Genomic DNA, 11317 nt, shown 5'->3' with positions numbered 1-11317 from the left:
TCATATTCTGTGCCATATCCAACTTTTCGTTGATGTCTGACTGAAACGACGCGCTATTTTTTTCCGTTTCAGTTCACCCAACCGGCGAAGAACTTTCTCCCCTTTTGTGTCCTCGCTGACGAAAAGCTCGTTTCGGTTTCGTTTCCTGGCGTTCTGTGAGCAGTCAGCTACCAACTCCGTGTCGCCTGCTGGTGTGCACAAATTATGGAGCACACAGCACGCAAATATGAATAATGTGGCTCTCTCTACGGACCGAAATTCGAGGTAGAATGACTGCCTGAAGCGTCCCTTGAGTAGACCGAACGCATTTTCGATGCGCACTCGCGGACCGGCGTTAACAAATGCTACCTCAAATGGTAATGCGCATCACCTAATATATGAAATTGGTCTCCCTCACATATCCTGGGCAAGTCTTCTAGTACAAAAGATCGCCCGAAGGCTTCCCAGTCATGTGTTTTTCCCGTATTTCCCAGAAAAACGTGAACAGACTTTTTGCCGCTGTCGCAGATTGCTTGTACATTGTACGAGTTCTTGTCGTGTCTGTTCGTGTACGTGGACGCGATTTTGTGGGCTGGGCATCTTGTCCCTACATAAGTGCCGTCGATGCACCCCAACACTGCGATGCACCCCATATATATGGACTCGTGTGTGTGTGTGTGTGCGTGGAGAGAGAGACAGAGAGCGGCTTTTCACATGGCACTTCCTACAAAACACACAGACAAGCACATGTTTGAGATGCCTCGGTTTGTCACGAACGCTATTACCTGCTCGAAACTGATGCTCGACAACACTTTCTCTCCTTTAGTTGCGGGGAAGTGTATAAACCTGGTGCTGATGCCGTGGCCACACGGTCGATGATGTCATGGAGGGTGCCCTCCGCCATGCCAAACAGCACGGAAACGGCCCTAAGAGAAACTTTATTCCCAGCAAACCTGCACAAGGTTACTCTGCTTAGCTGATTGTCGTATGCAGATGCCGTAAAAAGAAATAAATCTGTAGGAAAACAATTACCACAGGAACGACAAAACACGTTTTTCTGCAGACTTTTCCGGGCTACGTCCTCGCTGAGCTTTCGGGTAGAACTGAGAGCTATAGGCTCCGTGCAGACGTAACTCCGCCGCCAATGAAGGCGGCCCTAGCGGCAACAAGCGCAGACTTGACGGGATACTCTCACCCGCTCGCCCTGCTCGCTCAACGGTTCCGCGATGACGGCGCGCGGCCTTCTCGCGGACTGTTCGTTTTGTGTCGGTTATGCCAAACTCTAAGAATAATTGCTGCGTTGTTGGGTGCAGTAACACCTACAGAAATTCTCCAGGTATGCGATTTTACTGGTTTCCAATCAGAGACCATACGCAATCTGCACGTTTGCCTAGCATGTCAATTACCCTGTGCGCCTTGGAGATACAAAAAAGAAAAATAAATGTGCCGGCCTAAATAAGTGCACTAAATGTACATCGCAGAGCAGACTCATTGCCAAGACGAAGTGTCAAAAGGTGTTACTTCACACCTTTGTCGCAGTAATTATGCAGAAACGCTCATTTGCCGAAGCATTTCTGTTTAATAACATGCGTGCTGACAGTTCGGCCACTTCCTGATGCGGCACTTCGACATACTGCTTGTATATCCTCAGCAGCTTGCCTGAGAGCCTACATAAAAATGAGCAAATAATCCGTTTCAAAACAAACAAGCTCAGCGTTTGAGTAGAGGCAGGAAGGAGCATGAGGTGGGACTGCGATGCCGCGTCGCTGGCCTCTGCCCGGAGCACGTCAGACAAAGTGCACTCAGTGCTGCAGAAAAACCTCAGCACATGCTCGATGTCGATGCTCTTTGGCCTAACTGTAGAGGCAGAAGTTCCTCCAGATTATTTGTAATGAAGCTGACAAAAGGAGAGAAGAAAAAAAATCGCTCACTTTTTTCTTTTGTGATTGCCACAGTTGAGTGTTTCGGGCAGACGTTTTTAATTAAAGGAAAGCCCCATTATCGCGGTTTGCTTGTCTTCGATGCGCAAGTAATTTTATTCAGGCGGTTTTATACTTTCCTGCGACTCCGGCACAGCACTCCCAGTTGGCCGCACGGATGTCCCTGCTTTAAGTGATAAGAAAACATTACATGACCTGTAACTAAGAAAAAGCAAATTTAAGCGACATACCTCAATTTTCACGGATCTTCCCGGCGCGTTCATTCGCATCTGTGGTGTGCACTTCCCCGTGACTGACGATCCGCCCCGCCGTGCAACGTCTCTTCCACGAAGCCGTGAACATGCCTCGCCAGCCTCGCTTAGATCGAGAAGCTCTCTGCCCTTATTTAAATTAGCTCCTCGGAAGAAACCATCTATAGCACGTAGCTCTCTGAACCCAAATGTAATAATAATTGACACGCTTTGCAGTGCCATGGCTAGCTAACAGCCGCTGTGACGACCGCTCGGCTGCACTGGTTGAAATCGGCGCAGTGAACGCAATGCAGTCGCCGGTGTTGTCTCTTTCAAGCAGCCGCGAAGTCTGCGGCCACGTTAGCCTGAGGGTGACAAGCTGTGATCGTTTAGTGAACGAAGCGGCGCGCAGTTTCGCTCAACGTGCCCGTAGCCTCCGTGTCGTCTTCCCTTGCACATGCATTCTATGCTGCCGCGTTCCCCTGAGGGTGCACGAGGTCTGGCGAAAAGAAGCATACCCTCTGACATCAGGGTCTGTGGCAGCTGCTAACAATTTAACGTCTTTTGAAAGCGAACGGAAACGAAAACGCGTCGAGCGAAGCAGCAGAACACGGCGCAGAGGCTTGCTGCCGCTTGCGTCGTCTGCTCCCATATCCCGTCAAGTTTGCTGCCGTGGCCGCTGTGGCGCTGGAGGCCGCGCGCGACTGTGGCGGCTCCTAACGTATGCACGGTGCCTATAGCCTACGCCTCTGGCCAATCGGAAGTGTTTCCGGAACTGAAAGGAACCGAAGTGCATCGCAATCAAAACGAATTCAGCGCAGTTAAAGGGACACTAAAGAGAAACAATGAATCGGTTTATATCGATAAATTGTGCTTTGAGAACAGCGTTGCCACTGACTTTCGACTAAATGTCGCCAAACGACGAGCAAAAAGTCGCCAAAAGTCGCCATTTTTTCACAAATTTCGCCAAAAAAGTCGCCATTCTAGATACGTGCGGCATACCTATAGTAATAAAAATTTCCACTCATGTATAGCCCCGTAGAATACAGTACCATCCTAGACCCTTAAATTATATTGACGTTTCTCAATGCCAGTCGTATCGCCCGCTTCACCATGGGAGTGCATGGTGCTGCTTCTCCGACTAGCCGCAAGATGTGCGTGGTGGCGGAAAGGTGAATGAATGAAACGCTCATGATATCCTTCTATCCCTATCCGACCGTTTCAAAGGTAAAAGTGTGGTAAACCGCGGGCGAAAACTGTCAAAGCGTTGTTTGTAGACAGCTTTACGTACCCTTATATGAATTAAAAGGATTGAAAGGTTTATTGAAGGTAACACCACAGAATTCTTACAGTAACCGATCATTAGTGAGTATGATACAGGACGTCACCGGACGTCACAATATGACGTCACAATATGATACAGGACGTCACCGACCCTTTCTTATAGTCACTTATATCTACACGCGTCAATCCGATGCGTTATTAATGAACAGGTAGATAAGGTAAAATGTTATATAACAATTGTTTTGATTGCACGCGCTCACCGAGAACAGTGGAAAATGCCTCAACAAATATTTTTTTATTGCACAAATAGCCGCGTATCCGTCTCTCTTCGCTATTCCAAAACAGTCTTTACGAGCTGCATTGGGGGAACTGAAACAGTGAATAAGCCGCCAAGCTATTCAGAACAGTTGGAGCTCTGGCGGAACACATGGCCGGAAAACGCGGCCAACCCGTCGTCTAGCCCCTTCAGAAGCGAAACTTTAGAGAAGCTTAAAGCACCTAAAGCCTTAAACTTATAGTAAAACACTGCCGCCTCGCGGTATGCAAGGCAGTCCGCTGACTTACATTTTGCTAGAATGTCGCTAGGGGCCGCTGCAGTACCTCCTGTATCTAGATGAATTGAGGAGATACACACGAGTTACAGGACGGACATACGGAATGACGCGTAATGTGCACATTCTACTCGTGGGTCTAAAACCAAGAAAAATACAGAGAATGTTGCCGCTCATTCGTTGGGAAGACATTGAGCTTAGGATGCATAACTTAGTGGAGACCTAAGCCAAAAATCGCCAAAATTTCGCCGTGTCGCCATTCATAATTTTAGGTCGCCACGAGCCTCTCAAATTCGCCAATTTGGCGAAAAGTAGCCACCATTGGCAACCCTGTTTGAGAACTCTAATGTCGTTAATTTCGTCATCATACGTTTAATAATAGAGGAGAAAATCAAGTTCACAGTTTAATTTTTAAATTTCACGCTAAAATCTCCCTGCGTGACGTCACGGATTTCAAAGTGTATTTATCGTATTTTGGCGCCACTGGCTCTACAAAATTACCCCAAACTTGGTATATTAAGTCTATGGCCCCCTCAGAGGACAATGTACTTCGTTTTTATCGATTAGGAACTACGTAGTTCCTATAGTAGGCGCCGTCAAAACATGTGACGTCACGCCGAATGGTGCGGAACCTTCATGGTGGCGTCGCCACCCACATTTTGTTTTTTGCGCGTTTTCTCGTTTACTAAGCGTCTTCTCGCAGCAAGCGTGGGGTTTTTGGTATCGTGAAAGAGTACTTTTACTAATATGAGAAAAATCGTTTTTCTCTTTAGTGTCCCTCTAAGGAGTATATATACACATATATATTTACTCACGTCGATGTCGAGCAGAGCTTGACAATTTCCTCCACGAAATGGCGCACTTTCGGCGTTTCATCGCTGGGTCTGATAGCCAAGCTCAGCAAGATTTCATCTTCGCTGTCGTCACATGAGACGAACTGGACAAAAAGACCGCTTCCAAAAACTCGAGGCGCGCTAGCTTTCTTGCATGCTGTCGTCATACCTACCGCTCCGCGTCGTCTGCTGACCGTCTGCAACGCGCGCGGCACGCAATGAATTCTGAGATTGCACAGCGCTGCTCCGCCGATTTTCTCGGAGCACCTCGGAGGAACCAAAAGAGTGCCCCGACAGGGTGCGCTCTGTTTACCAGTGGACTAGGGTGCCTCGACGTGCTCCTCCGGAACAGGGTGGAAACACTGCTTTTGTGGACGCTATATTGGTTCAAACGTTCGCGTTCAAGTGGCAATGCCTGGCATGCAAAGATGGAACGCCTTCAGCAAAAATGCGCGGTAGTTTGGCTCAGTTTATCCCTTCTGGCGGTAGGTCTTGCACATATAATGTTGGTAACAAATAGATTAGGCACTAATTATTACGCACGAAGCATTTGAGGCGAAATAAAGGCATTTAGAACGTATCTATCCGTCTAGGTATCTCACTGGCTGCGTAGGTCCTCGTGCTCTCGCGGCCGATTGATTAAGTTGACGAGTACAGTTAATTTCCTTTCCCTACTATCCTCTGCTAGCTTCAACACTAGCTAAGGAGGGAAGGTGTTTGAGGTTCGAATCGGCGCCCCTCGATGACTCGAGTGCACGGTGGCAGCGCGAAGGAAGAGCCGTTGTCCAGTGAAGAGACGCTTTATTGCCACGCTCAGGCGTCTGCCCGGCTCCAAGCCCGAACCTCCGCTCTCCTCTCACATCCAAAACAGCCTCTTTTCAACGTTCAGTTAGACAAAGAGTCCCTCAACAAACCAATCACACTTGGGGGTTGGCATCACCACAACCAATGGCACAAACACTTTCATGACAGACACGGCATTGGTCTAACGTACGACACAATCTACAACACGCGAGGGGATAGGTTCACTGCGCAACACGTGTCATCTCACTCTCCCCTACGTTATAGTCTGAGCATGCCCCTGACGTCCGCCAGCGCCGAAAGCTCGGCTCGGGCTCAACCGGCCCGCGTACCAACGTCTCTTTCAAGAAGCCGCCACACAAGCAGCCAGAAATTCCCCAGGCCCTGGCCACTGGTGAAATGTGTACGCGATAGTGCGTTGCTCGCCAGTCTAATGACACTCGGTCATTACATGCAGCTGGGGGCCGGTTCACCTGAACGCTCCGAGTTCCGTAATTACGACCAGACAGCCATTGTACACAAAGACATCCCCCGGTCGCATCCGGCCAAGCGGTCGCAAGACCAATTCCTCGCGTTCCCTTTTGCGGCGCCGACACGTGTTTCTTGTTAGCAGCAGGTTCTCGGAACGGCAGCGCAGGTAAACGCTCAAAGGGGTGCATGCGGATGCTAAACAATAACTGAAACCAGGCGGCCGTGTGTCGCGGTCGTCCCACCGGCGCGACGGTCTTCCCGTTCAGCTCCTATCTCCTCCCTTTTGTTACAAGCAAGGAGGCGGCTTTGGCGGCCCTGCGCTTTGACGGCGTCACCACAGAGTCGCCTTTCTTTCCCAGAGCGGGGCCTTCCGCGTCTGCTCTTTGCGGCGCCGACACGCGGGGATCTCTCTGCGCTGCGCAGAGTTTGTACACTGAACCACAAAACAACACGCCGACTCTGCATGCCTCAGACTGACTCCTCCCCCCTCAAGAGTGTTACTGGACACTCGATGTCCACGTAACACGATAAAAAAACAAAAAAAAACACCGCACAAAATAAATAGGAAACTCTTCACGCACGCAAGTGCTGGACCAATTTCCATTTCACACTCAAAATAACTTGCTCGACATACTGCGGAGAAGAAACAAACAAAATCCGTGCGACGAACAACAATTATGACACACTCTGAATGAAATCAACAGTATTAATGAGCTCATGGTAGCTTGACACAAGGCACGCAAACTTTCCGGAGTCCTGTTGCATAGTGTCTCTCACATTCACCGCACCATCATTGTCCCAACACGTGAGACTCACTTTGTGCGCCCTTCAGGCCCCGCAGAACACACTCAAAGGAGGCGACGGACTCCGCGTCAGCTATATCTTAGGCTCAAAGGATCGCACCCGGTTCGAAAAAGAATCAACACATTCCCCAAAACATCGCTTCGTTACATAGCAACACTGGCCCTACAAAACAAATCTGATACACCTATACACACAGTTCTATGACTTAAGGGTAAGTCTACACTGCAATAACAAAAGGAATGCCTACGATAACAAGACATTTTCATATATACACAAATGTTCGTCTTTCTGAGCTACGTTACAAACACTTGACACTTATATCCGAAATGCAAAAAGAAAACTTGCTCATTCATTCGATCCAGAGTAACTAGTTCAATGGCTACCGATAAAGTAATAATCAGTCTGCTTCAAACATAACAGGCTACTTACATAACATTTATAACAGTCTACTGACATAACGGTTGTATGAACACAACCCAAATGATCATCCGAGACGCGAGAGAGCATCAGCAGCCTTGTTCAGCGCGCCTTTGATATGAACAATTTCTATGTCATATTTTTGGATCGCCAATGCCCACCGCGTTAGCCTAGCACTTGAGGGGGCCGCGCGAGTCAGGAAAGTCAGCGGGTCATGGTCGGTCATTATTTTGACCTTTGTGCCAAATAGCCACGCACCCAAAGACTCTAGCGCCCACACAATTGCAAACGCCTCCCGTTCAATTGTGGACCACTTTTGTTGCGACGGGCTCAATTTCTTACTAAGGAATGCAACTGGCCGTTCAGTTTCACCTATCCTTTGGGAGAGGCAAGCTCCAATTGCCGTTTCCGATGCATCCGTGGCCAAACAAAAGGGTTTGCTGGGGTCTGGTGCTGTCATCCCAGGAATTGACGCGAGGGCCTCTTTAACTGAATCGAAAGCAACCTGTGCCTCCGAGTTCCACGGCAGTGTGTTCGGCACCCTTTTGTTTGTGAGTGCTGTTAGGGGCAAGACGAGCCTTGAATAGTTCAGCACATAGTCCCGATAGTAGTTCAGAAGCCCTAGGACACTCCTCAGTTCGCGTTTTGTCGTAGGCGGCTTCAGCCGTTGGATAGCGCGTACCTTGTCAGAGTCCGGAGCGTGTAAACCTGACCCCACCACATGTCCGAGATATTTGACCTGTGGCTGAGCGAACTTGCATTTTGCCGGGTTTACCGTGAGGCCTGCCTCCTGAATTGCTCGCAATACTGCCTGTAGGTGGCGCATGTGGTCTTGCCATGTCTCAGAATATATAGCTATATCGTCAATGTAAGCACATGCATACTGACGATGGTTGCTGAGCAACTCATTTACTACTCGCTGAAACGTTGCCGCAGAATTACGCAACCCGTAAGGCATAACCTTCCATGCATACAAGCCACTGGGTGTTGCAAACGCTGTCAACCTTTGCGATTCTTCGTCTAGCGGTATTTGCCAATACCCGCGGGTCATGTCTAGAACTGATATATATTTTGCCCTGGCTATAGAGTACAAGAGCTCGGTCACATTTCCCATAGGGAATTGGTCAGGTTCTGTAACGGAGTTCAAGCTTCTGTAATCTACACATATCCTGATGGATCCGTCCTGTTTGGCCGCACATACCACTGGATGGGCAAAGGCACTCTGCACGGGGTAGATAAAGTCCCACGCCAGCAATTCGTGCATTTGCCGTTCAACTTCTGCCCTTAAGGCCATTGGTACTCTATACATATGTGGTCGTGTCTGCTTAGCACCGGGTGACAATGTGATTTTGTGCTCACCAAACTTGCTTCGGCCAGGCCGGTCCGACATCACCTCTCTATACTCATGAAGAACCGCACTGAGTTCCTCCCTTTGGCTAGAACTTAAATCAGTTGCTTGGGCAGCCACAGAAACTTGGCCGCACGACTTTACAGCATGCGGTGCCATCTCGATGTTCCCGAACTCTGCGTCGGCCTCGAATACCACCCCTACATTGTTAGCCCGCGCGTGATACGGTCGGAGCTTATTAGCATGAACTAGCCTCTCAGCACCCGTTGCGTCCACTACAACGTAACTGTCGGCCCGCGTTCTCTCTTTTACGGCCACTGGTCCTTGCCACTTCGGTTGCAATTTGCTGCCGCCCTCACTTTGCATGACGAGGACTTGATCCCCCACTGAAAACTCCTTCCGGGTGGAGCGAAGGTTATACTTCTGTGTATAAAGCTTCTGGATTTCGCTGCTGCGCTCATCCACAACTTTTGCGACCTCACTCATTTGTTGTCTCAGCTCTTTCAAATAGACTGCCGCTGGTTTGTTTAGCCCAATCGGAGGAGTCCACTCACCAGTCCACGATTTACGGAGAATGCTGAGGGGCCCATGTGGTGCGCGACCATACATAAGTTCGAACGGTGACTTCCCCGTAATGTCATGCGCCACTTCGCGATACGCCCACAGCAAGCAAGGCACGTAGCGGTCCCAATCTCTCCCGTGCGTGCCGATTACGTGGCGCAGCATACCTTTGAACGTCCCATTCCAGCGTTCCACGATGCCGTTACTCTGCGGGTGATCGGGCGTCGCGAACCTCATTTTTACGCCTAACCTATATCCATGAGCTCTACCGTTAGTTTAGCCGTGAAATTTGTCCCTTGGTCGCTACATATCAGCTCAGGCGTTCCGCAGCGACTAAACACATCTATTAGAGCTTGACACGTTGCCTTGGCTGTCAATGCCCGCAGTGGAATCACTTCTGCCCCGTGTACACAGGTCAACAACACTTAAAGCATACTTATGACCCCGCGAGGAAGCTGGCTCAAGGGGGCCTATGCAGTCAAGATAAATTACCTCAAAAGGTGTCTGCGGTCTGTTCAAAGGCGTTATAGGCACCCGATCGGTCTTAAGCCTACGCGCGTGAACCTGACACCCATGACAGCTCTGACAATGTTGCTTTACGTCCGATCCCAATGATGGCCAATAAAAGGACGCTTTAATGCGCTTTTTCGTTTTCTTTTCTGAGAAGTGACCACCGCAAGGGCTGTCGTGTGCTAACTCTAGCACTTCGGCTCGGCGCGACTTTGGTACTACTAACTGGAGGCACTGTTTCCCGTCTAACTGCTCCCTATGATAGAGCAACTGACCGTCAATTACCATGCCGTGCGACCCGTCTTTTGCCTGGCGCCACGCATCGGCCAGTGACTCATCTCGTTTTTGCTCCTCTGCGAAAGAACTCTCAGTGACCGGCCCAAGCCGCTCGCTGTCCTCAATAATATCTTCTCCTACAGAATTCTGACTTTCAACCTGCCCCTGCTCCAAACCTGACGTGAAATTAGACGCCTGCGGTTCCAACGCCTGTGCATCCTGCTCCTCCTCTCCTTTATCTTCTAACGAGGTGTTTGCCTCACCCTCGGTGTTAGGTACCTGTTGCTCACTGCTTGGTGGTTCCTCTAATGTGCGCTGCACGGCGTTAGCACTAGGGTTAGAGCCTTGAGACACCTGCTCTTGGTCTCTCAATGGTAAATGCTGCTCCGGTGCCATCTCCTGTGTAGTGCAGCTGATTCCCATATCATACTCCTTCAGGTCACTCATTAACTCTTGACGGCAGAGACGAAGGCATTCGTAATCTTCCGGAGTAAGTAGTACGGACGCACTGGTACTCAACTGATCAGTTACGGCGCAAAGTAAAGTCACACGCTGAGTAGCGCTCCCTGACGAGTGTGGAAGGCCGAGGGGCACATACATTAGGCGCGCTGTAACGCCCTGACCGAAAGCACCAGTTAGCTTTATTATGCCACTACTCTGACCCAAAATCTCGGCAGTTACCTCCTTCGCCCGTATCACTGTTATATCCGCACCTGAGTCAATGCGCGCGAAACAGGGCTTGTCTCCGACGAAAATTTCGATCCTCGGATCTCCCATCAGTGAATTGTTCATAAAGGCAGGGTACCGCGACGGTGTGGCTGGTCTCTCAAATGACCTTTCCTTCTGGGGAGCTACGCACGCAACCTCTGCTTTCTTAGCGGCAGTGTCTCGTGAAGACTCGCAATCCCTTTGAAAGTGGCCCCTTTGTCCGCATCCAAAACATACTCCTGAGTTAGGGCTGAAGTTTGGACCAGTGGATTGTTTGGGGTGCGGCCTATAATTCTGATTTCTTACTGCAGTGCCGCGGTAATTGGTCTGCCTGCTGCCGTCGAGGCTTTCTTCAAAATTTGCGGCTAACTCCGCTATATCCTTGGGCTTCAACCAGCCCTTTACTTCCTGCTGAGTGACCAGTGAGCGGAGATCACTTGACATTAACTGCTTCAGCCTATCTGCTATCAGCAATTCCTGAAGGCTCTCAAATGACTGCACCTCTCTACTTCTGAGGTAGTATGTGAACATTGTCTCCAGGCGTGCTGTCACTTGGCTCCAAGACTCATCTGCCTCTCTTTTAATTTCTAGAAACATTCGGCGG

General features: G+C 49.7%; 1 pseudogene; it reads right to left on the bottom strand.

Annotated features, from left to right (window-relative positions):
- On the bottom strand, window positions 1-10452 carry LOC119380096 (uncharacterized; annotated as a pseudogene).
- Between the last annotated feature and the right edge of the window lie 865 nt (window positions 10453-11317).

This window comes from Rhipicephalus sanguineus, chromosome 1 (assembly GCF_013339695.2).
Source record: "Rhipicephalus sanguineus isolate Rsan-2018 chromosome 1, BIME_Rsan_1.4, whole genome shotgun sequence".
Taxonomy (NCBI): domain Eukaryota; kingdom Metazoa; phylum Arthropoda; class Arachnida; order Ixodida; family Ixodidae; genus Rhipicephalus; species Rhipicephalus sanguineus.
The sequence above is the reverse complement of the archived record's forward strand: the minus strand, read 5'-3'. Positions and strand labels throughout refer to the sequence as shown.